The 26,633-nt window shown below is 53.2% G+C and overlaps 1 long non-coding RNA gene across 1 annotated transcript in view; it reads right to left on the bottom strand.

Annotated features, from left to right (window-relative positions):
- Positions 1-15,921: 15,921 nt before the first annotated feature.
- Positions 15,922-26,633, bottom strand: part of LOC139829447 (uncharacterized) — a 125,340-nt gene continuing 114,628 nt past the window's right edge. Inside the window, exon 3 of the long non-coding RNA XR_011741916.1 lies at positions 15,922-18,359. This is a non-coding gene — a long non-coding RNA (uncharacterized lncRNA). The remainder of the gene's footprint in view (positions 18,360-26,633) is intronic.

Below are 26,633 nucleotides of genomic sequence, written 5' to 3'. Positions count from 1 at the left end.
TCCGCGCGATGCTGTGCGGAGGCAGCGGGTCTGTCGGCAGCGTCGCAGGGAAGAGGGTGTCCAGACCCTCCCCTGCTCCTGCTGCTGACCTGCTGCCCGAATCTGGGCCAATTCTTTGGTTTTACTTATTTCTAAGGGTGGACAGTCCCTTCCCGGCCACCACGAACCTGCCTGCTGAGAAAGGAGTAACTGCGTGGGCTTCACCCAGCACCGGCACTGGCTTCCCACCCATGTACAGAAACGGGCTGCTGCGTTATTTGCCCTCTACGAACAGCTGGAGAAGAGGGATCCCAATGTAAGAGATTTTTGTCACCAGTGGAATGTCAGCTTTTGGTGTCTGACACCACCAGCATGCAGAGAATTGGAGAAAAACAATTGCAATCAAAACAAATAGGACTATCCCAATAAAATGTGGGGATAATACACCTACACTGGTGGGAAACCAGCACTGGCCTCTGCCCACCTGCTGCAGGTGCAGGAGCAGATTCGATCTGGGGTGATAAAACAGCATCCCCTGGACCCAGTACCGCAGCACCGCAAACCTCCCTCGCCGCTCCCAAAATGAACCCAGAGCTCCTGGCTGTATTTCTATCTGTCTGCTTAGTCCTGACCTCTGATTAGTCTTCTATATATAGATTCTGTAATTTGATCCCATGTTACTATATAATACCCTATTTATATAGGTTTCTATTTTAAGGCTTCTGATGGGACGCGGAGGCTCTGGCCACCCTGCTCTTCTTTCTCCCTCTTTAGCGTGCGCCACAAATTGAGGCCACTGAGTTGATGCAGTTTGAGGCCACCAAAGTTCCAGCTGCTGGGTGAACGCAGCTCAGCACAAGGTTTCGTCTGCCTGGGCCGGGTGGGCAAGAGCCATGTTTTAAACCCGTGTTGCCTTCCCTTCCTTTTTACAGCAGTAAGTGATGTTCCAGGTTTCGCTGCACACATACAGAGCTTGTTTCAACACCATAGCACACACGCACAGCACAACCCCATTACTCTGAAATGCACCAATATACCATTTTTGAGATAAAAACCAAACCAAACACCAGATCATTTTGTTCTGGAACTCCACCAGAGCCCATCACCCCCAGCTCCCTTCCTTGCCGTGCTGCCTGGTGGATGGGGCGGCCCCTCCAGCCCCGTCCGCGTTGCCCTCCCAGGGCTGGACGAGGCTCCAGAGCCGGGCAGGACCATCTCACTCTGCCAAGCATCACCTGCACTGGAAACGCAACCCCACAATGGCATTATCATTCCAAAGCGGCCAAAACGTCACGCGAAAGGCTGCTCAGCCTTGGCTTTGTCACACCACCGTGTGAACTGGTCTTCTTCCCATTCAGTACCTTCAGCACACGGTTACTTGTTGAGCTGGCAGCAGCCTGTTCACATCCCACGTTACAGCTCCTCATGGCAGCTGCTCCCAGAAACGCTACAGAACCAGAAGAGCTGGGGAGACGCCACCCGCTCCCCTCCTTACCACCTTTCCTAACTCAGCACAGGGTTTGTCTCTCCCCAGCAGCCAGGTCCCAGGGAGATCTCTCTCTGTCCACAGGAGACGGTGGCTCCGTGAGCAGAGGCAAAAGCATCCAACCCCAAACCAACCACCAAGGCACGGGAGCTTGTTTTGGTTACACACAAGTAAACCTCGTTCCAAGTGGAGGGTCCCTTATTTATCTGCGCTTCCTCCGGCAGCAACCCCAAACCCTTGTGAACACATTTATGTTGCTCCTGCCTGTGCAATTACACTGATAACAACGGTCTGAAGAGCTTTCTGTGCTCATCTGCCTCGTGCCTGGAGTGTGGTCATGTCACATATGGACACAGAACCTTCCCGAGATGCTCAGAAACTCCGAGTCTGCAGAATTCCCTCCCAATGTGGTTTTTTTCAGTTGTTGAAATAAAATCTTCATTGCTGTAATTAGTAAATATTTGTAAAGCCTGTAAGATTCCAGAATAAATGTCTGAAAGAAATTCACATGGCTATTGGATAAATACGTTAATAATAATGAAGATGGCTGGTGAGAAGACATCACTCCTAATGACGTACGATTTATTTCCTTAAGGGTGTGCTAATAAACAAAACTTATTTTTAAAATCTGGCACATTTATTCCACATATGCTCCCATAAGTTACTCGAACCACAGCACGGTCTTCCTCTTCTCCCCTCTCTGAAATTTCTCATTAACGCTTGCTGCGCGGGGCTGCTGATGACAAGGACAAGCACTTTGTCCCACCCAGCACCCCAGATATTAAATAAAGGCTGTTGCCGTGGGTCCCGGCGGGGCCGTGTCCCTGCTGCCAGCCCCAGGGGCCTCCCGAAGGGTCACTTCAGTCTGCGAAGGAGCTCGGGTGTTTGTCCCCATCCCAACCTGAGCTTTGCAGGGAGGCCCTGGACGGATCTTTGAGTCCCGGCTCAACTGCACACCCTCAAACCACCCCAAATGTCACGTCCGTGGGCTGTTACCACTCCTCCCGTGGGTCAGCCCGCGGTGTTCGCGGCAGCTCCATCCCACGGGGTCTGTGCACCAGCTCTGCTCGCTGCCGCTCCCTCGGACGCCTTAACGCAAAATCAATACGGTGTTAATTCGAAACAAATCTTTTCTGCGTACCTGAGTGAGATGGCGTCCCCTGCAGAAGGGAGCACAGGAACGGTTCCCTGCCCACCTCCGTCCGCAGGCTGGGCGAGCAAACACGGTGCTGCAGGGCTGCTCCGGTGCTTGAGGAATGGTTTAGGAAAGACCATTTCCTACTCTCACTTTTAAAACCCCAGACTAATATTCTACAGGGCTGGTGCTTCACAGGGGAGGGAAATGCCATTTCCAAACACCGATGTGGTTTTCATCCCCCCATTTGAATCCAAGTACTTCCATACGTAAGATACTGACTTGTTCAGCTTTAAAAACGACCATGGAAAAGCTTTTCCACACCACCAGTGCACACACGACCGCCACCGGCGGCTGTGCCAGCGGGCAGGGCGGCAACACTTAACACAAGTCACTGGACAATGACAGGGACAGTGGTGCTCGGGGACCTGGTGCCACCCAGGACACCAGGCTGGGGCCTGAGGTCCCTCTGGCTCACTGCAGAGCCCCGGGAGGCGAGCGGGGCGGATCAGTGAGCACAGGCAGCACCAACGAACCTCCCGACCCCTCGGTTTTGTGTGGAAACCCCTGTTGTGACACCCCGGGGTCACGCCGGGGTTGTGCCCGGCCGGACACGCGCTGTCCCCTGTCCCCGCGCCGCTCACCGTGATGCTGCTCGCACAACGTGCTGTGATGAGCTACGAGCGTTTCAAATGCAGAGAGAAAGATGAGGAAAGATGTTTGAAAACAGCAGTAGGAAAACGGGCAGAAAACACCCTTTTCCTTGGGAGAAAGCCCCACTCGTGCTGGGGGCGCGAGGCCGGGCAGGTCCCCCCGCGGGGCCGTCACCTCCAGGGGCCTTTAGAGCCAGACCCAGGGGAGGAAAGTGTCAAAATCGCTGCTTCTTGCCCTGTGCATCTTGCAAACACACGTTTTTCTTATGACTACCACAGTCAGCAAACCCATCTTTGCAGGTGTGTGCCCAGCTGGGTCTGAGATCCAGGGGATCTCCGGGCAGGGACCCCCGAGAACAACTTATTCAGCCCCAATTAACACTATTGTCACCAGTGGTGACAGGAGACAAAACGATAGGAAACCGCAGCTGAACGTGCCCTGTAAAATTTCCCATTTACAGGGAAAACCGAGGATGGACGCGAAGCTTCTTACACATCAGAGGACAAATTCCACCGTGTGAGGGGTGACGCTGTCGCACCCCCGGGTCTGACAGCGCGACACGCGCGACAAAACGTTTCCTTTAAATAAAGAATTTCCAAGACAAAGAATAAAAACAATCCACATCAGGAAGCCATTCGAACACCTTTTACTGCACTTATTTGTCACTGTGGGGTTTTTTTTGTGCCTAAAAAATCAAACTCCTGAGTTTTCTATGAAAACAAAAAGATACAGTTAAAACATCCCTGAAATGGTCACACAACCAAAATATATGCATTAGGTGTTAAAGCTGCTATCGGAGAGCTCAGCTGGGTGGTTTTTTTTTTAAATCTGCAAAATATAATTAAATTGGTGTTGGTAAAAAGAAGATTGCCCAGTCCAAACCCTTATAAGGATATTTCAGACATGCTGAGGTTCCTTCTCCATAAATGTTAAGCAGACATCTGTAAACATAATTGGAATTTACTGCACACGTGAATAACTGCATATAAATTAGCCTGTATCGTTGGGGTTTAGGAGAGGGCTGCAGGTCCCCCCCTGTCGATAAGGCGGCGGCGTTTCCTGCGCACATCCCGGCTCCATTCCAAATGTCAATTTTCTACATTTTTATTTTTTTGCATAGCTGTTGCCTTGTTCCATTTATCATGAAGCCCCTACAGATGAGACATTCTGCTGAATTCTGTACATTCCCAGGTTTGTTTACCAGGCTGATAGTTATTCTGGGAAAAAGCAGAGTGGTACTGTCAGGGATTGCTTAATATTAATGATGGAGATCGGGGCATCTGAGGGGGCTGAACAAGCACAACTTCATTTCAGTCTTCGTTTTTCCCATGTTTTTTTCCCTTTTCCCTGCCTTCTCCTTTGTCATGGGCAGGACCCTCTGGTCCTAAACCTGCCGAGACCCAGGGCCAGATCCTGCTCCTCATTGAGCCAACGGAAAAACAGCCGCTTCTATGGCTCAGGATCGAGCTTTTAAGCGCCCGCTTAACTTTATGCCCAAGGGCTGAGAAGTCCTAGTTAAGCCACACTGAAGTCTGTGCACCATGACGAAGGCTGGAGCTCCCTGGGGAGGAAGGAGCCTCCTCCTCCTCCCTTCTCCGTCCTCCTGTCCCCATCCCGGTGCAGTGAAATTTGGGAATTCTGACCCCAGGACGGTTCCCCTGCGCAGCCCTGGGTGGGTCCAGCATGAACAGAGGTGTCCGGATAGACGTAATTCAGCTAAAACGAGGATGACTTCAGATGTGAATGGAGTCAGTCAGGAGCAGGATTTACACAGAGCCGCATCATGAAAAAACACGATTTTACGCAGATTTAGTGAAAACAAAGGGTTGCGCCCGCTTTCAGTGACACGCTGGCACCCAGCTTGTATCAGCCCAGCTTTAGATGGTGAATTTAGAAGAGTAAATTAAACCAACCCCACCAGTTTTATGCAAACGTGAGCCTGACAGCAATGGGGCTGAGGCGCTGGAGCACCTTCGGGGCACAGACCCACAGGCTCCCGGGCTGGGGAAGGGACCATGGGGCTCGGCGGAGAGGGGGAAATCCCTCCTGGCCCGGGATAAACCCCAGACCAGGCTGCCACCCTGATCCCAAATCTGCTGAATTCCACGGAAAACTGAACACAGGGGGTTGTGAATCAGATGGCCCAGGTTTGGGGAACTGAGGATGTGTTTGGTGGGACTGAACGGACACCACACACTAAAGGTAAAGATCAGCGTTAGGCTGTGACACCTGGTGAAATTCTGCTCACCCAGCGCAGGGGAGAGGCCGCTGCACCAGCCACGATACCAGCACTTCGGATTTTAAGGCATGGGCACCCCAATTAAAGTGAGGTTCATCAGTGCTCTGCCAATCTGAACCTGCTGTGCCCCAGCGGGGTGGACGAGGACGTCCCCACACCAAGGGGACAGTCCCCAACCCAGCATGACCGCGGCTGTTCCCGCCATCCCTTCTTGATGATAACGGCATTACCAAGTGTGCCAACGAAGCACCCGGGTGATTTATTTCGTTGTCACTCTTCAAAGGCGCATTTGTTTACCACCCATCTCTCGCCAGGAGCTCTGTTTGTTTGGAGGGGGACGGTGCGGGAAGCAGGGGGCTGTGAACCCCCCGGGCAGTGGCCCCCGCGCCCGTCGCCGTTCTCACCTTGACTCGGCGCTGCCGGAGCCGCCGGTGCAGGGGTCCCTGCGGCTTCCCAGGGATGCTGTTGGGAACGTGTGAGCGGGGACGAGTGACCTGAATTTAACCTTCCGCCGTGCCCCACGTTACTGGGGAGGGGAGGTGAGAGATGTGGCAGCCTGGCCGGAGCGGTGACAAACTGCCGGCGGTTTTTGGGCCGAAGGAGGTGACATGGGGGGAAGCACTGCAAGCTCACCCCGGCTGGACCTGCTGGGCAGAGCTGCCCCACGGCTCAGGGGGGGCTTTGGGCCACATCATCGCTTTGAATAACAAAGGTGTGGTACCTTGCTTCGCATTAGGGAAAAAGGGAAGGGCAAGGAAAGCAAAAATAAGCAAAAAAATTCTAAAAAAATAATAATAAATGGATTTTTGGTCTAAATTCCCTGGCTGATCTGGCCCTATAATCTCACAAGTCATGAATTTGGATCTTGCCAGACCCAGCTGAGCGAGGGAACGGCCCCGCCAGCGAGGTTTGGGCAGGGATCTCTGCTGGTGGGAACCGCTGGTGTTCGGAACACAGAGAGCTGTGGTCCCTGGGGATGTCACCCAGACACCGCTGCTCCATCTCCTGTCTGACTGAGCGCAAAGTGGATGGGAGCGCTGGGAGGAGGAGGAAGGGCCTTCGCACCATGGTCCTGGGGACCCGGTGCCGCTCCACGACCCATGGGCACCACCGAGCCCCCGCTCACCCTCACGGGGCACAGTGGTCAGTTTATCATTCAAAATGATCGACTGAGCATTTTTTCCAGGCCAGTCCAATTACTTTCAAACACACCTATTTGATTTTAGTGTCAAAGAGATTTTCTCTCTCAAGTTGTTTTCACTTAAAAAACCCCAAGCATCCTGGAGTACCAGATAGAATAATAAGCAGACTCACCATTCAGTCATAGAACGAGCTGAAATTTCTCTGAGGAAACGTATTTTTCACTGAAAAATACTGGAAAAAATCTGTATGAAAGTTTTTCCTTGACATTCTCCTGGTTTAGAGGAAACAGGAGAGCAATTTTTCCCCATCACTTTCATCATTTGTTAGTTTTTCTTCCCTCTCTCTGCTCATCCCCAAGAGCTTCCTCCAGGATGCCCAGGCACACAGTAAGAAGAAAGGGAGTGGGATGAACAAGGCGTTGCAAACCACCGAGAAACAAGGACTTCCCTGGATCGTTTCCTTTTCACAGAATCACAGAATGGACTGGGTTGGAAAAGCCCTCAGAGATCATCCAGTCCAACCCTTGGTCCAACTCCAGTCCATTGACCAGATCATGGCACTAAGTGCCGTGGCCAATCTCAGTTTAAAAACCTCCAGGGCCGGTGAGTCCAGCACCTCCCTGGGCAGCCATTCCAATGCTGACCACTCTCTCTGCACAGAATTGCTTTCTCATCTCCAGCCTCAATTTCCCCTGGCAGAGTTGAAGCCCATGCCCCCTTGTCCTATTGCTGAGTGCCTGGGAGAAGAGCCCAATCCCCCCTGGCTAGAACTGCCCTTCAGGTCGTTCTAGAGAGTGCTGAGCTCAGCTCTAAGCCTCCTCTGCTCCAGACTGAACAAGCCCAGCTCCCTCAGCCTCTCCCCATAGGGCTTGTGTCCAAGTACCTTCCCCAGTCTTGTTGCTCTTCTCTGGACCCGCTCCAGCACTTCAATCTCTTTCCTGACCTGAGGGGCCCAGAACTGAACACAACACTCCAGGTGTGGCCTCCCCAATGCAGAGCACAGGGGAAGGATCACTGCCCTTGGCTTGCTGACCACGCTGGTTTTTCCTTCACTGCAGTTAACCTGGACTGGGTGTCCGCTCCCACTCCCTGAATTTACAGCAGGAATCTGCTATAAACGCTGGGCTCTCACGCTCACGTTTGGGGGTTTTTAAGGGCTGTTTTTCCTACAGCACATGCTGAGGCACCATACTGTACATTACGCAATGGGAATGGCTGATGTTTAATGGGAGAACTTCAAGCCAAGTTGCACCTGGCACTGGTCCCACCGGGACCCCAGCACCCAGGTCCCACCAAGACACACGGCTGAGGCAGAAACCAAAACCTGAGCCTGCCAGTTGCCTTTGTCCGTGTTTTTCACACCCAAACCTTGTGCCAAGGGGTCTGTCACGTTTAAACACATGGAATTATCCATTACAACGCTTCAATATTTATTACACAGATTTCGCTTTAACTGCTTTGTAAGTCATAGCAGAAATAATGGCCTTCCAACTGAGAGTCATATGCCATAATCAACCAACAGGAAGTCAAGATGGTAATTTAAAGTATATATTAAAAAGTCCTTGTGTGAACAGTTTGTTTAAATTAAGAGACGGGACATGATTCAAACAATAAGGCCTCACCAAAGATAATTTTTCCTAGCAATCCAGTCAATAGGAGGCTCAGGGGTGTGAAGGAGCAATCTTGACCTCGCAGGACTAGAAACATCTTTTGTTGTCAGAGTATTTGGACAGCAGGTTCTGCCCATCCGGCCTGGGACCCGGGAGCTCTGCCTGCCCGGTACCACGGGATCACAGATGGTTTGGGTTGAAGGGACCTTCCCAGCTCCCCAGTGCCACCCCTGCCATGAGCAGGGACATCTTCACCAGCTCAGGTTGCTCAGAGCCCCGTCCAGCCTGGCCTGGGATGTCCCCATGGATGGTTCATCCACCACCTCTCTGGGAACCTGGGCCAGGCTCTCCCCACCTTCACTGTAAAAAATTTCTTCCTCATGTCTAACTTAAATCTCCCCTCTTTTAGTTTAAAACCATCACCCCTTCTCCTATGGCAACAAGCCCTGCTCAAAAGTCCATCCTCATCTTTCTTATTGGCCCCTTTAAGTTCTGAAAAGCCACAACAAGGTCTCTCTAGACAGAGAGCAACGGTGCGACCCTACAGTGAAGCCAGGAAACCTCAGTGTCCATCATCGCTGGGATGGGGACCATAGGACCTCCTGGGTAGGACCTTTGGTGAGGGCCACAGGTTTGCAGCCCAGCCCTACACAGAGACCACGGAGCGTTTATGAGCCGGGTTCTCAGAACAGATTGCAGTATTCCGGTATTTATGAAGCCTCCTTTCAATAATTATCACGCTGTTACATTGGTGAGTTTCTTGACAAGTTATTAAATCATAATTTCTAATTTAAATGCCAGCTTTTGGTGTGCATGCCTGCTCAGGATAAGCTCATTTTCATTTTTATTAAACATCACCTATTAAACACAAGGAGAATTTTCTTAGGAATAACAGAAAACACCACAGGTGCCTTATTTCCCAGCTTATTTTGCAATGGTTTCAAATAATTCCCCAAACATGTAACCCACAACAAGGGAATTGTGATCTGGCTTAGGGGAGGACTGAGGTCCGCAAAGACCCTTCCTAGGTGACAGCCGCAGGATTTTCATGACATAAGAAAACCTGAAAGAGCACTCACGTAAAACCAAAGGAAAGCTCGGGATGTCTGAGCTGGACACCAGCATCCAACTTCCAGAGATGTTTCAGACGCTCGCGACACAGCCGTCACACTTCGGTGCCACCCAACACTTGGCTTTTCAATCAGACGGTCAATTAATGCTTGTTTGGTGTTTATAGCGCCTGGCCCCCGGCTCTGTTCTGCCCAGGGCTATATGAATTGATGGGGAGAGGGGTTGTGTGTCCATGGAGCCCAGAGTATATGGCACAAACCACCAAAAGTCATATTAGGCAGCTGTTTTCATCTGAAAACAGGAAGGAGAAGAAAAAGACCAACTCCAGTGCAAGAGACGTGGGGTGTGAGATGATGTCCAAACACATAGGTTTGGCTTAGTCCCCTAGGCTAGGCTGGACTTTGTGCTGGAATCCTGACTGACCGTGAGGCTGATGGGAAAAGGAATTACCCATTTCCCCCAGATGATTTCCACCTCCAGACTACACATTCTCTGTGATCAGACTGATTAGTTAAATAAATCATCCTTACCTGAAGATAATCCATTTCTGCTTTTTAATTAAACACAATTATGACAATTTGTTCTGCTGCCTGCCAGATTGCGTGTGCAATCCAAGCCAAGGGCAAGAAACTTTTGCGGATGTCTTTACCTCCAGGGCAAAAAACAAGCAGAAAACTACTGAAAGCACAGTTCTTGATGATGGTGATGAAGATCGACTGGGAAGGAACAACAACAAAGGGAGACTGGGGGGTTAGCTGAGATGATCAATGGCCTCTGGAACAGCTTCTCTTGTGCCACATCGGCACTGGAATACAAGGCTGGGTCCCCTCTGTGCTTGATTTCGGGGATGAGTATCCCCCTCCCAAATGCAAAGCCAGGACTAGGTGCAAATATGAACATGGCAGCTTTCTTAAACCGGTGTGGTGGCCTTTTCGCAGTCCAAGACAAGAAAACACGTCCGATTTACTCTGCCAAGGACTTTTATTCAGATGAACTTTTCTTCAACTTGCTTGCCCGGAGTGAGAGGCAAAATAAGACATAATGAGCCAGCTTAAATAGATGTTAGAGACCTCCCCGTTATTTAAAAGCCCTCTGCAGCCCCTCTTGCCTCCCCTTGCTCAAGTTCAACTGCAAGCGAGTACAGCAGACTATCTGCTGTTTGTTTTGGGTTCAATGGCATCTCATTTACACGTGTTAATTGCCACTAATTGGCACTAATTGGATGAACAGGAAACCCTCTGGGAGCACTCATACCTTTAATTTGCAGTAAATATCATTAATTAACATATGCTAATTAGAGCCAATTAACATTGATTAAGGGTTGCCAGCTACTTGGAAAGTACAACTATCCATGTTGCGTTAAGTCAGCACAAAATATGATGCACGCTCTAAGTGTGAAAGAAGAGGCGAGCGAACACAAGGCTGTGTGTGCACTGCCGGGACACAGGACACACATGGGGACACTGAGATGTCCCCCACGTGGCACCTGGCAACCGAACACCGCAAGGGGAAACACGCATTGCCACCATGGTCCAGCTGCGGTAGGAGAGAAAACACAGGTCCAAAATGAGTTGTTGATGCCCAAAGCATGTAAAACTCAATGTTTGGGGCTCCAAGGGAGATCAGCGTCTCCCCTCTGTTGAAGAGGATCTGTGGCCTTTAGAACAAAAGCTGAACCAGCACTTCTTCTGCCTATGTCCACCGACACGTGTCTCTCGGGATCCAAGCACATGTCCCACGCTGGCCCAGATGAAGCCACAGGCCTGGGCACATGGGGCAAAGTAGGGACTGGTGCAGCTGGGTGAAGGGAAAGGGTAAAGGGTCCGTTCCTGCCCAGCACCACCGGCTGGCAGGTGCTGTGTCACGTCCCTGTGGGGCTGCAAGGACAACCCAGGCAGCGCTGTCCCCATCAAAATCCAACTCCTCACCGCACAGAGCCCCGGGCGGCTCCCAAGGGACACGTCTGCCTGCCTGCGCTTGGCTGGGGACACTTCGGAGAGTTCGGCCCAAATATTTGTAGGGGCACTGAGCCGGATCCCTGCTCGGCGCAGTCCTAGGGGCAGGCAGGTGTGACAACAGCCTCGAGCCACCGTACCTGACAGCAGGACTTCTGCTGAGCGCAGCTCTTTGATCCAGCAAATATGGGTCACCGCGTTCATGGGGTCCGCGAAGAGCCCGGGGCTGCTCTGCGCCGAGCTCAGCCCTGCTCTCTGCCAAACGTATTCACCCAACAAAACCTGGAAAGTGTAAAATAACACAGCAAAGCTCCCACAGGGTAAAATCCTGCTGCATTTTTGGGTACAGCTACATTGCAGCCTGGGCTGAAGCTCTGCGCTGGTTCCGAATGACACCAGAAATGCCAACACTGGCTCTGGGCAGCACCGCACCATGAACACACTCCATACCACGGCACCCACCGAGCCAGCAAACACCCCGAACCCCCGTGAGACCCCCAGAGCCCTTGGGACGCTGGTGCCGGCTCAGCCAGGCCTTGGGGAAGCACTGGTGCATGCGGTGAGCACAGGGTCCTTCCCGCATAGGCCACTCTTTGCTAATTAACGAGCAAACAAAACCAAGCCAGGACCTGATAACAGCATTTCCTAGTGCATCGGTCCTTGTTGGCCCTGCCTTTGCTGCTCGCTCTCACCACCAGTGGAGATGAGCAACCGGGGGGTGTCCAGACACACCGAGTCGGTCACAAGAGGCTGAAGTTCAAATACCTCTTGTTCCCCTAAAGCTCTCGCACTAAAATTAGTACCAACCTGTTTACCCTGCTGTTTACCATTTTATTATCTGATAAAACAACTGCTTATCAGTTTGCATAGAAAGACAGAGGAAAAAAGCGCTCAATCTCAACAAACACCTGGGAGGAAACACGATTCGGCCTGACACCGGCTCTGTTTCCCAATTTACATGTTTCTAAAAGGATTAGCTTTTTACACTGAGAAAAGAGAGGCCGGGCTTGAGACATGGCAGGGAGAAGATGCTCTGCAAATGCCTCGAATTTGGTTGTTTGGCTACAAAATGCGCTTTGTTAGCAGAGCGCGAGGCGTGCGGTGCCGTGTCCATGTGCTTTCCTTCCCCAGCTCCTACCCCTGCTGATGGCGCAGGGTGGGAGCGCACAATTAGCTCTGCCTCTAATCGCAAACCGACCCTGCAATTTGAGGACTGTAATTGACACATCGCGTTTGAGGCCTCTCTGCAGCGCTCGTTTTCACTCTGCAGACTGCCACAGGACAGGGTAAAGGATGGAGAAGGGGATGATGCTGCAGCCCAAATGCGGCTGCTCGAGTTGGACCCAAAGCCCAGGGTGAGTGGGTACAGAGTCACCGATCGGAGACATCCCAAAAAACAGGCTGTAAAATCTCAGACACCTGCAATCAGAGGGGACACCTGAGAACCTGAAAATGTATTTTCCATGAGTTTAATGAAAATGTCTGTTGGAGAGGAGCATCACTGACACATTTACAGCATTATCAGAGAGCTGGTAAGGTAAAAATGCCAAAAAAGGACTGATCTTGAGGGTCTCTTCCAACCAAAATGATTCTATACATATATATATGAACACATAACCTGCCCCTCCATGAGGACATGCTCAATAATCCAATAGGTCTGTTCCACCTCTAATTACGGTGATCCCATGACCCAGTATTCCTAACCAGGGCTTTAAATCTGAGTTTACAGTATTTAGGAAGCGTTGTCAATAATGTTTACAGTGAATTAATTACTGAAGTGATTTTAATTTATTTTCATTAACGATAATCTTATTAACCAATTAATTAAATCCAAATACAGGATGCGACATTGTTTGGTGGTTACACCCTGCTAAGCAAACAAGCGGTGTAATCACACTTGAACCAGCAAGCAGGGAGGACCCGGGACGCCCGCGGTGGAGCCTCCCCGGGGTGGGATGGTTTTGGGGTGCTGCCCACCTGCTGCTCCCCGACACCCCGTCCCTCTCCCGCCTCCTCGCTGGGCACTGCCTGCAACGGGAGGTGATCAGATCTGCACGAGAAATCCAGGATGATTTGACAACGCACAGAGTGTGACTCCATGGTGCAAAGAAACGAGTTGAATGAATGACTTAACAGCTTGCAAATTCAACACCTCCTTTTGTTTTATGGCTGCCTTAGCATCCAGCCACACATGGGCACAACCCCCTTCGACAAACATTATGCACAGGATTTATTACAGATGTATACTATTTACTGGGGTTTATAGTGATATATAGTCTCTGTTCATCATTTGAGCAGTAAAATATATTGTTCTGACCCTTCCACTCCCTCCATTTGCCTAAGACTCCAGCCACTTGATATTTTTCCAGTTCTGACATTTCAAACATGCAATGCCATATGTATTGCCACTTTCAGGTAATTATCACGTAAAATTAGGCTAGTCTTGTACATGAAACCAGCAATTAGCCAAGGATTGAAGGTCAAAGAGATCTCATTTATAGAGTCTCCGACAAAATGTTAAGTGTAAATGTGTGTCAGATGGTCCAGGATGCCGGATTATATGGGGTCATGACAACGGGTCTGAAGTGTCATCAAGCACGATGTAACCAGTCTGTTGGGCACAGCAGTACAATCTGGGACTTATCCCTTTCAGCCTTATCAGAACCTGTGCTAAATCTAGGACACGGCCTTAGAGGAGTTTCTGCAAAACCAGGAAAATGAATCGCGGCCCGTTGTTTCCCTTGCTGGAACTTGTAGCTGATTTGTTCTTTATTACAGTGCGCTGTGCGTGACAAGCCCGGTCCTCGTCCTCCCGGGACACATGCGTGCAGGACCCCGTTTCTCCCCTTTGGATGGGGTTCAGGTTGGGACGTGTTGGGACGAGCAGTGAGGGTGGAGGCAGGAGGCCAGCGGGAGGTGCTGGGCGTTGGGTCCCGCACCACGGGGCCATCGGTCCCGCTCCAGCTCTGCTGGGAACGTATCAGCCACCAGCACCCATCATCTTGTAATGCCATCAGCGTGGGGTTATCTGGCCAGCCCAAAGGCATTTGGGACATTAATCAGGTGCTAATTTGTTCAGCCTTGGTGAAGATACCGACCTGTGCTGAGCTCTGGGGACACGGCGGGGCTGGGACCGAGGTCCCTGCCCCAGCACGGCCCAGCAGGGCTCCCTGTCACCTCCACTCCTGTCACCTCCTCGGGCTCCCTGCTCCTCCCCTGCACCGGGAAAGTCCATTCTGTGTAACAAAGTCAAAGGGGCTTCCATCTGCGTGCACCTTCCATCAATTTTCTTTCAGTGTTTGCAGCTGAAATCCCTCACAAACCCAATCCCTCTATTTCTCCCTCCCCCAGTAAAACACTCTCCCACTTGCCACTGCACTTGGGTGCACAGAGACGGAGCACAAAAGCCAAGCCAGAGGCCTCTGCCAGGACTATTGCTGAACGACAAGGAAGGCAACTGCACCTGACGCAGGTGTCAAAAAAGCCATCTTGCATCATTTTGTTTATTCTCACCTGTATAAATATGTATCCTTCCTTCCTTCCCGCCACTCAGAAAAGGAAATCACAAAAAAACCCGTCTTTCCTTCAACAACTGGGTATGCTTTCCAGTGGGATATAACTGATGCCAGCCCTGCCAACTCCCCCAGCTCCTTGCTGCAGGTCTCCCCCTCCCCGGCACTGAGCCCCTGTCCCCGTCACAAGCAACCACTCCCCCCGGTGGGCTGGTGGCAGAGGCAGTGGCCAAAGGCAGACGAAGCGGGGGGCTCGCACCATTCTCCTTCAAGTTTTCCTCCCCGTCTCTTCCCTATCCCCCGTCCCCCCCGCTCTCTGAATGCCATCGCCTCCTTCGCTTCTCCTCCCCTCTCCCGCTCCGGTTCCCAGCCCGCGTCCCTCCCGGCGCTGTGTCCTGACTACCAATGATGCTCTCAGCCTGCTCTGCATTCCGCGGAGGGGCGCGCAGCCCGCTCCGCTCCCGGCCCCTCGCCCCCCGCGCGACGCTGCGAGAACAGACACGAGCGACTTTCCCGTTCGATCTGAACATGGCGCCAGAGCTTTCCTCATCGCCAACCAACGAGCCCACAGACGCGCCACAGAGCCCTCTCTCCCTTCCCAGCAGCGAAGGGAGGAGGATGCTCCTTGTGCCAACGCACCCGATGGGGTTATTGCGGATTTGCCCACCCAGACCCGTCCTCGCCAGCACAGCCACGTTGAGAACAGCCTCAAACTTCCCCGGCTCTTCCCTTCGCCCCGCGGCAGCCCCGGCTCGTAACCCCCTCCCCTCCTCGAAGCCCAGGTCGTGGCGGCACTTAGCTAAATTATATAACTGCAAACAAAGTGTGACAGCTTTATTTGTAATTATACTGCATTTAAAGGAACAAGATGAGCTTAATGAGTTAATAAAGTGGCTGTCTGTCAAAGCAAGGGCTGCTTTGCATAGGCGCCCGGCGGGTCCCGCTCGGGCTCATGCATATGGAGGTGGCCGCGGTGCCGCCGGCCATGGCAACGCGCAGGTAGCGCCCGGCCAGCTGCCCCGTCCCACAAGACTTGTCTGAAGTGAAGACTTGTGAGGAGCCAGCATTTTGTCTGCGCACACTTGACAAAACAAAGACAACTCACTCCTCTGGTTTCATGCCACATTTTTTATTCATAAACAAGCTGTTGGCTGTAAAGACATGATAAAACTCGAGCTCAGAGGAGGCTGGCGAACATTTGAATGCAAATCCTCAGCTGCTACAAATCCGTCCTATTATTCAGCCCATTTTTTTTTTTTGCCTTTCCCCATTTTTGTCTTATGCTAAGCTAGGCAGGATCCCAACCAGAGATATGTGATAAACTCTGGTCAATGCAAAGAAAGGCATCAAAATTCAAAGCCTTGCCTGGGAGCGGGAGGCGGGCGGGCTCCGCGGGGCGAGGGAGCACGAACAAAGGCCGTGGTGCTGCCGGGGGCTCCTGGGCGGCAGCGCGAGGTTCAGCTCTACATGCACGACATCGCCCGTTGTGATCTTTTTCACCTGTTTTTCTTGCCCTGGCCAGGTCGGTTTTTCCCTCGGGTGTACGTGGGGAGAACCCACGGGGGGGCTGCCCGACCGCTGGGGAAGCCCCAGCCAGGGGCGAACGCAGCAAACAAACCCCCAGCAAAAGCAGGAGCTTCCGCGGCTCCCAGCAGCGACAAGGACAGCTAACGGGGGGAAAAACAGCTAAAACACACCGTACAGGTAGTTTCTGTGAAATAGGAAAGGAACAGTGATTTAATATTTTCCATTTTGATCCTCAAAGCTTTCAGCGATGCGTGCATGTTGTAACACCGCTCAGACCCTCTGCCCGTGCAAACCAAGGGAGGAGTCTCTTTGGTCGGTGCTGGTTGTGCCTCCAGGCTGAGAAAATCAAGTCCCAGATGAGTTCCAAGGCTGGTGCAGAGCAGCAAGGAGCAGGGATGGCCAAGCACACCGTGGGGTGCCCGGGACTGGCATCTGTCACTTAGACCCAGCTGTGCCAGCGCCCCAAAATCCTCCCTCCCCACTGCTTTACATCCAGATGTTGCACAATGTCAAATGCTGAGCTCAAGACTACTTTTAGGCTGGACCTGGTTCCTGGGCAGCCCCCTCTTGTTGCAGACATTTGTGCAAGTCTTCCAACCCCTGCAGCCCCCGTTTTCTCAGCAGCGGGGGTCACTGCGCTCCCGGCCGCCCACCCCACCGGGGTGAGAAAGGCTCGTGGCCTTTTGCTGAAACACCAGCAACGCACCCAAGCTTTGCCCTTGGCCGTAATAGAGGGAATTTCCTCCGGGAGAAGAAAATAGTCGAGAGGAGATGCAGTTCAGAAAGAGGAGTTTTGCATGACAATTGGGAAATGAAGAAAATAAAAGTTGGTAGGAATTCATTTGCACGTGAACGCGAATGGAAAAAAATACAGATTATTTCTTGCAGTCTCTATCTAATAAATGATTTTGAGAAGAAAAGGCAGCAGAGGTCGAGAGAGTGAGCAGGAGGGCTGGGGGTCACCCAGGGCTGCGGTTTGCTGCTCTGGATCCTGACTGATAGGGATATTTGCATTTCTGGGTAATTCTGCAGCAGGAGGAAATCTGCTATCACGGCTCCACAAGACACCTCGGATCCTCCGCAGAACCGAAACAAGAAATCATTAAACCAAATCCCTTTGCCTCCCTGCAAAACAAATGTGACTGGTGCCACATCCTTAGCTGCGTTTCCAGAAACACTGAGCACCAAGGGATTTAATTTCCAGTGTCACCCAAAGCCAGGCCGGGGTGTCCCGATGCAGGATGTATTTGCCGTTCGTTCAGGTGGCGACGCGGTAAGAGGTGGACGGTGAACTGCGGCTGAAATTACGGCCATGCAAAGTACTCATAAGAAACGAGTGACCCAACAAAGATAGCTTTTCATTCTCTGAGACAAATTACAAAGCACAAACTTTGATTTTTATGAATGCCATCGTTATTCTTAAGCACTCAAACAGGTTTTTGTAAGCGTACGCCGTGCTATGGGCCGGTTGCTAACTGAACCCCCCAAAATGGCCATTGCTTATGGCAGGGTTGGTACCTGGGGTGGGTACCTGGGGCTGGTGCGGTCCCCTCGCCGGTGGGCACGGGCTGAGCAAACCCTCCCTGCGCCCGCAGCGATGTGCGGATGCCTTCCCAGCACCCATGGGTGCAGGTCTGCACCAACAAGCCCCATTTCCCTATTGGTGATGGCAAAAATGCCACTGGGGTGACCGCGGGTGGAAAAGGCAAAGCAAGGGCATGAGTGGGGTCGTCTTGGAAAACGATGGAAGCCGAGAGAAAAATATTGGTAGCTGTTTGTGCCAATTCCTGCACAGCTGGAAGCACAGGACACGCTTAGATGTGTGTTTAATCTTCAACCTGTGTTAAACCATAGCTTTGTCCCCCTCTACGCTCCTCTTGCCGGATTTCTTAGGGTGTCTATTACCCAGCATCGACGCTCCCTGCTGGGCTGGGGATCGGCTGCTGCGATGCCGAATCCTCCGGCGCTGGCACAGGCTCCTGCTCCCTCCCCAACGGTTTGGGCACAGCCCAGGTTCCCCGCGTTCGCGATGCGATCAATGCAGGGCCCCTGGTTGTGGACAAGAGGAGAGACTTAATTGTAATCTGTATTGACTGCTCACTGCTTTGTCTGCCAATTTGCATCATGGACTTGTCTGAAACAATGATGTGGGCCTGGCAGGTTCTCTCACAGTAATCTATACCAGCGGGTCAGAATCTCTGAGCACTCGTTAAAGTCCATACATACGAAATGCATGTTTAACTACTGGAAAGATACTGAAGATGCATCTGTCTCAATATTTATTCACCTTCATCTGTAATCTGCTTAAAGCCCAAGAATGTTTTGAATTTTTAGCAGGAGAAAAAGGCCGCTTTCTGCAGTACTGAGTATTTCCTTAAGTTTTTATTCTAAAATACTTTGTCCCGCTGCCTCATGTCCAAGGCACAGGCAGACAGGGGAGGACAGGGAGGATGCCCAAAGAGAGTGAACTCAGTCTCCTGCACCGTTAAGTTCCAGCTTACTGGACACTTGCAGCTTTTGCTTCTTTTAAAGCTGAACTTTTGTGATTGAGAAAAAAATCCCTCAGTGTATTCTGGGTAAAGCTCTTTGGAGCTCCCCTTATTTCCACTTCCATTTTGCCCTGGGTTTGTAGCTTTGGCAAGAGCAGCTCTGGACATGGTGTCCTCACTGCCCGTGTCTACCGTGGGTGATGCTGGGGCCGAGGGGCACACGCGGCGCCATGGTCCGCCCCGCGAGTCCCCACCGTGGTGGCACAGGGGACCAGGGGGATGTCCCCAGCTGTGGCCACTCATGGACCCCCCAGATCCGCCACTGACCTGGATAAAGGCTTCGATCTGCGGTGCTGGGCCAGCACTACAACCCTGTCTTGTACAGCCGCTGATTCCTGATGCACGGAGCGTGGCAGGGGAACAGAGGAGGGTTCGGGTTAAACGTGGAGCTGACAAAGACATCGCTCAGCTCCAAAGCCCAGCCCGAGTGTGCACTTCCACAGATTTTGATAATGTCGCGTGTCAGCTGCCGTGGAGATTGAGTGATTAGGCTGGGGACACGGACACTTGTCTGCACTTCATCTGAGCTTTGCTACCGTCTGCCCGCTTGTCGGTGGAGATTTAGGGCCGTGGAGAGGGTAGAAGCACGTGTGTGTAAGCGTGCACTGCTCCGTGTGTCCATGCATAGCTCCGTGTATGTGTGCACACCTCTGTGTATGTGTGCACAGCTCTGTGTGCCCGTGCACAGCTCCGTGTGTCCGTGCACACCTCTAGGTATGTGTGCGCACCTCCATGTGTCCGTGCACAGCTCCATGTGTCCGTGCACAGCTCTAGGTATGTATGCACACCTCCATGTGTCCATGCACAGCTCCGTGTGTCCGTGCACACCTCTAGGTATGTGTGCGCACCTCCATGTGTCCATGCACAGCTCCACGTGTCCGTGCACAGCTCCGTGTGTCCGTGCACACCCCTGTGCACGGCCATGCCCTGCATCCTGGTGCTGACTCCGGAGCTGCTTTGGCTTCCTCACATTTGGGTGACAATTTACGGCCACCCATGACCCCGGCCGTGCTTGTGCCAAACACTCTGTCCAGCCAGCGCTGCCTGGACCATGACTCCAGGCCATAAATGTGATGGATGGGCAACCTCAGGGAGAGACGCTGCCTCTCCCATCAGCTCATCGCACCAGATGGACCGTCTGCTACTTCAGTGATGGGCTGGGGTGGCAGCCGGGTGACCAGGGCACTGCCCACCTCCCTCTGCCGCCTAACTACCTGGTTACACCGGGTCTGCTGCCTGCCAAGAGGAGCCCAGTATGGGACGGCAGCTCTGAGAAATACAAATATGTAAAATAATGTTTTCCCCAGCTACAGTTTTCATACTCCAGCGTGAAGAAATGGCCTGCTCATCCAGCAACCGTAGAAAATCTCAATTTCCCACATAAAAATATTAGTGACTGGCTTAAAATATTAACATGTGGATCGCATTGCCCTCAGAAGCTGTGGGATCGGAGTTTAGCATCAGCAGTTAGACACAGATATGGAATTAAAAATGTAAGCAGTGGCTTTTCAGGCCTTATTACTGCAGCGGGGAGGCCCCGCAGGACGGATGGCGGAGGGAGGGAGGAGCGGGGCGCAGGGCTGGGCTTTCCTGCTCCGGTTTTCGCTCCCTGCTGCCGTCCCCCTGGGCTGAGCGGAGCTGCCGCACCCTGGGTCAGGCTGTTTTGCACACCGGGTGACATAACCCTGCTTTTGGGACAACGCGCCCACAGGTCCGCTGCCACCTGGGCACAGCCCGAATGGCCCCATCCCTCCTGCTCCAGCACCCGGGGGTGACGCTCTGGCTTTAGGGTGGCTCTAGGGATATACCCAGCTTGGGGCTGGGCGCACCGGGGGTTGGCATGTGTCCCCCTGTGTCCCCGGATGTTCCCATCCCTCTGCCCATGTGGGAATGCCATGGGGTGAGGCTGTACCCATCCCCATGTCATCGTATGGGGACCCAGCCCCAGACCTGGTGACGCCTCTAGGGGCTACTGTAATACAAATAATGCATAATTACGATAATATTAAACCAGTAAACAACAGATACTCTGCAAGCCCTACGCAGAACGACACATGTAAAACCCCTCCCGAGCACAGAGACCTCTTTCCCTGCAGGTTTGGGCTCAGCTCATCTCACACGCCGGCACCACCAACGCGCCGGAGCCAGCGCGGCGAGCGCCCGAGCGCGGCCCCGAGCCGCCCCGGCAAGTTGGGAAGAGCAGAGTTTGGCAGAAGGTTGGCGTCAGAAACAAAAAAACTGGCCTAAATTATTATTCCACCCATAGCCTTCACAAGGAAAATAGAAGCAGCAGATTGAGGCCTGTTTTCATATTTGATAGGGAACCAGATAAATGGCAGGCAGCTTGCTCTGATAAGGCCTTGCTCTGGGCATAACCTCTTTCTCTGAAAGCCTCTTACTATGCATAGAGTCAGGCTATCTGTGCAGCTGCACCTTGACACAAATATATCTGCACCCAAGATGAACCAATTCCCCCAGAAATTACAGGAGTGGGATTGCATCTGGGGAAGGGGCCGCAGACACCGCTTTGCCGCCGCCTTTTTTTAACGATACTTTTTTTCCCCCCAAGTAGCTTCTCAGACAAACATTTTTCCCTGATTCGCCCTTTTCCCTTTGCATCGCTCTGTCCCCTGTGCCAGCAGAGCGCAGGGAGGGCGATGGGGACACGAGGAGGGTGATGGGGACGCAGGGAGGGAGATGGGGATGCAGGGAGGGTGATGGGGATGCTATGTGGGGAGGGTGATGGGGACGCGGGGAGGGCGATGGGGACATGGGGAGAGCAACGGGGATGTGGGGAGGGCGACGGGGATGCAGGGAGGGCGATGGGGATGCTATGCGGGGAGAGCGATGGGGACATGGGGAGAGCAACGGGGACGCGGGGAGGGTGACGGGGATGCAGGGAGGGTGATAGGGATGCGGGGACCAGGGCTGGCAGCTGCCGCAGCGCTGCTCCCCTGCCCCTTGGCAGGAAAAGGGATTTGCCCCTCCTGAGCAATCTCACACTTGGAAATCAACCCCAAACATTCCTTATTTTGGGGGAGCAGCAGCTGGGCTGGTATTGATATAACCTGGGAGTTCCCAGGCATGAACAAATACGTGATGCTGTACAACACCCGCGTGCCCACCACCCCGCCTTGGGTGCTTCTATTTCCCAACCCCCCTCTCCTTTTCAGCAGCACTGGCTCTTAGGTACCAAATTACTTTGGGAAACCGATTTTGGCTCCAAATGCATCAGAGGCACATTTTCTAATGGTCCCCATGCAAAACACAGGCCGTTCCCATTAACGTCCAATGGCAGCTGAATGTCCTCCGAGTCCTTGGCAACTTCCCTCTGCTGCACTTTAGGAGCCACAGCAAATGTGTCTGATATGGTGAATGTGTCTGCAGGGGGAAGGAGAGCTGGGTCGGGGCAGAGGGAGGGCAGGAGCAGGAATGAGGAGGCAGGAAAGGCTTCTCCCATCTCCGCGAGTGGAGCCTCTGCCCTCCGGCACAAGGAGAACCACCCCGAGCACCGTGCTTCCCGAAGGAACCAAAGGAAACCACAACAGAAGTTGGTTACAAAGATTTGGGAGAAAAAGAAGGGAGAGAACCAAGGAGGCAGCCAGGCTGAGTGTTGAGCAGTTTATGACCAACCCCATATTAATTTCCCAGCAATGTCCCTGTTACCAACACCACTATTTTTTCCCTTTTTTTAACCAGGAGGGACTCTAAATTAGTTTCCCAGCTGCACGGCCACTTTAAAGACTTTATCCTAATGTTCTGTTTTGCAGTGACATGAGCTCTATCATCATAAGAAGAACAAATCAGCAATTAGTCTGCGAGAGGCATTGCGGCGGAGGCAGCGCAGCCCCGGGCAGAGGCAGAGGGAATCCTTTACAATGAAAAGCCCCCGGGAGAGCCGGGACCTGGACCTCGTGATGATGATTGATGCTGGCACTGCAGAGACGCACCACACCTCCCCAGAAAATTAAAAGCCTATTTGGTACGGTACTAACAACACATCACATTGATATTGTCTCATTACCCATCAGCACAGGGTCCTCGTCTTCCCGTTCATATGGTGTTAGGGGAAAAAACCCTACAGGACAAGCACTCTCCCGCTTTTTTCCTCATCCATCCCAGAACATGCCTGGAAAACCTGAAAGTGAAGGTTGGGCAAATTCAAAGCCCTTGCACCTTTCCTTGTACATCACTATTATTATTATATGGGTTTATGTCTCAGCTGAAAGCTGGGGAGTGCAGGCTGGATGCTGCTGCACAGCCCCAGGGCAGCTCTGGCCGCATCCCTTCTCCTCCCAGGCTGGCACCGGCGATGCCGAGCGGCCGTGCCAGCACCGGCGCTGAGCACCACATGCCCAAACCACCCCGGGGGTTTGCACGAGGCCACGTGAAGGAGCCATGTGAACGGGGACATGGCTCGTGCTGCAGACGGAGCGTGGCGGGGCGAGGAGGGGGCGCTCGGGGCAGGGACGTGGGGAGGTATTTGCAAAAGGGGCAGATTTCATCTCAACGCCGCAGTTGCTGAGGCGCAACCGGCCTCGCTGCCAATTGGGAAGGGCCGTAGGTAAAAAAAGTGAAATATTAGAGCTTCGGGGTTTCCCTGCCCCCACTCCTTCCAAACTGGCATCTGTTCCATGTTGGGCTGGAGCAGCAGATGCCTGGTTGCAGCTAATGACAGCAGTAGTCTGTTAACAGATGCCACGTATCTAGCAACAGCCTTTGTCTGATCAAAACACCGGGTGCTGATTTAGCTGTAAACGCAGCAGGGCCAAGGCCTCTGCCTCCTGCAGCCCGTGGGTCCGAGCGGGAGCAGCGTCCCCGCTCCTGTCCCCATCCCTGGTGCAGAAGAGACGTGGCTCCAGGGGCCTGGAGGGACCCGAGCGTGCAAGCCCGCACACCCCATGCACAGACTGGGCAGCAGCCCTGGAGGAGCAGCCCTGGTTTCTGCACCTGCACTTTGCTGGGTGCCAAACACAGAGGAGGAACAGAGCAGGGGAAGCACCGGCTGCAGCTGCCCCGCTCCCTGTGCTGTCCCTATCCCGTTCTCCATGCTGTCCCTGCCCAGCTCCCCGTGCTGTCCCTGTCCCGTTCCCAGTGCTGTCCCTGCCCAGCTCCCCGTGCTGTCCCTGTCCCGTTCCCAGTGCTGTCCTGTTCCCTGTGCTGTCCCTGCCCTGTGTGCGGGCAGGAGGATGCAGGAGCCACGGCCATGCCGGCTCTTCCCTGCCCCGGTTCTCCCCATCCCAGTCCGGCTGCTGCCATGTCACAGAACCACAGAACGTCCCGAGTCGGGAGGGACCCACACGGATCATTGTGTCCAACTCCTGAGCAGAAAGGGCTGAAGAAAGGTGAGGTATCTCTGGTGCTGGGTGTGTGCCCAAAGCACCGGGCTTGTGCGGGGGCTGCAGGGGGGTCCCACCACCCTAAACCCCCACAGGCATTGACTGAAGCGAGCAAAGGCTCCGTCCTGCACCCACAGGAGTCCCGAGGGCTGTGAACAGCTCCGGATCGGGTCCTCAGGGCGCAAACACCGACATTCATTTTTCAAGGTTCCTTCCCATTTACATTTCCCCACCCCACCAGAGATCAGGCCACATTAAACATCACGGGGTCCACTCTCCAGCCCACGGGCTTCTGCCTCTCCTGGTGCCACCACCGGCAGCGACAAGCCCGTATGCAGAGCAGAGCAGAGCAGATCCCTAATTGCTGAACAAATCACATGTTTAAAATCAAACCTGTCTCTGGGAACCAGGAAAACACAGCGCTACCCACAATGGAGAACTTCTGTGCTGCTTCGGAAAATATTTAAATAACAAGATTAATACCCTTTCCTTCAAATTAGTTAATAAAAATTGATTTCTCTTGGTACTGAACGCTTGTTTCCACCAAAGCCACCTTTTAGGGGTACTTGCAACCTCCTAATACAAATCAAGCTTGAGGCCCGGGCAGATTTCTTTGGTTTTCTGTGCCAAGGTGAAATCTTGCCCTCCCTGGGGTGCCCACGCTCTCCATGGAGAGCTCAGTGCGAGTCCGGGCTCCATAGAGGCCACCGCACGGTATTTCTGAGGAGGCACGGGACCGGGATCCAGAGGGACTTGATCCCGAGGTAGACCTGGCATCCCCTCCCATGCAAGGAGACCCTTCCAGCCGCCCCCCTGCTGCACAGGCAGGGAAACTGAGGCACAGCCCGGCCCCTGCCGCCCGCCCTGAGCCGCCTTCTCCCCTCGACATTTCTATTTCCTCGCACTTATCGCCCTGCCACACCGGACAGCACAGTGAAGAACCAAATGAAGAGAGTTTTTAACCAACACACAGAAGCCAAAAGGATAATTAAATGACAAGACTTATCAGCCCCTGCGGGGCATTTCCATTGTATAACAGATTAAAAATTGTTTCCTTTCCAAAGCAAAAACAGTCGCTGATCTACCTTTCGCTGAATCTATTAGACAACTCATCTGAAACAAGTTGCACGTTTTTTAATTCGACCAGCTGATCCAATCCCCTCCTTTTGATTTCCCCAGATGGCAGGAGCAGCTGGAATGGAAAATCCTTCCCCGCCAGCACCGCAGCATCACCTGCCCATCGACAGCTCGACGCGCTCGCCGCTTCGCCGGGGCCGAGCGGGGAGGGAAGCGCTGCGGAGGGCGCTGGAAATGCTGCACTTGTTTTGCTCTCAAGCAATCAAACCAACAACTGCCCTCTTGCATTTTCAGGAGGCTTCAAACAACACAGATCCATATGACAGTTATGCGCTTGTAGGTGCAAGCAAACGGCAAGGGGCTGCGTGCGCAAGGAAGGAATTTGGCTCAGCATCGTAGAAAGTTAGAGCAGAAAGAGGAGTCCAAATGTCTCCGCTAAAAGCATTTTATATAAGGGAACACAGTTCTTTGCTAAAAGGATCTGCTTCCTGCAGAGCGTTTGCATTTAGAGCGAAAAGAACCCACCAGCCCGGCTGCGCCGGCACCTCAGACCGAGCTGGTTAAAGAGAAAATGAGAAGTGTCAACATTTTCCATGGCCAAGGTGGCATTTCGGCGTGTGCCGGCACAGCCGTACCAGCCGGCGCCGGTGCCCGTGCACTGCTCTGGGCCCCCCGCGCAGCGCCAGGCGCCGCGTATGCAATCAACTGTTTACCCGGCATTGGCTATAAATGTGCATTTAATTGGGCACCTTTGCTCCCTCTCCCCCTTCCCCTTCTCCGAGGGCCATCTGAATGCGAGGGGATCAGCCTCCGATTCATGCGCCACCACGCCGGGGTCCCCCCTCCCCTCTCGCCGGGCCCCACAAAGGAGAGGTCGCTGCCATGTCAAGTGGGGTGTGGAGACCAGCTGAGGGGCTGCGGAGCTGAATTGTGCCAATTTGCGCAGCCAGCACCCGCTGAAAAAACTCCCGATCGGGAGGCATGAGCCGGCATATGGTGCCTCACTCAAGAGGCTGTCATTCAGGGGACCGCGATGGCTCGCTCCCCCCCGCTCCCTGGCCTTTCTGTCCCCTCCCGCGGGGCGGGAGGACGAGGAGAGGGGCTCAGCATCCCCCATCTGCACGCCCAGCCGGCCGAGCGTGGACGCTCCTCCTTTATCCCGCTCCCCTCCTCTGAATTTCTCCGATGGCCCCGGTGAATTAACCGCTCGTGTCTTCGCGGGGACGCACGTTTGGGTTCAATTTCATGCCAGTTAATTCCAAAAACCTGTCCCTGGCCGCCCTTCCCCTGCGGTGCTGCTTCATTTCCAAAGCCCGCTCCCGTCCCGGCGGGCAGCCCTTCTCCTCCAGCCCACCCTT

The sequence above is a fragment of the Patagioenas fasciata genome, chromosome 19 (assembly GCF_037038585.1).
Source record: "Patagioenas fasciata isolate bPatFas1 chromosome 19, bPatFas1.hap1, whole genome shotgun sequence".
NCBI classification, from domain to species: Eukaryota; Metazoa; Chordata; class Aves; order Columbiformes; family Columbidae; genus Patagioenas; species Patagioenas fasciata.
This window is presented reverse-complemented; position numbering and strand designations above follow the sequence as displayed.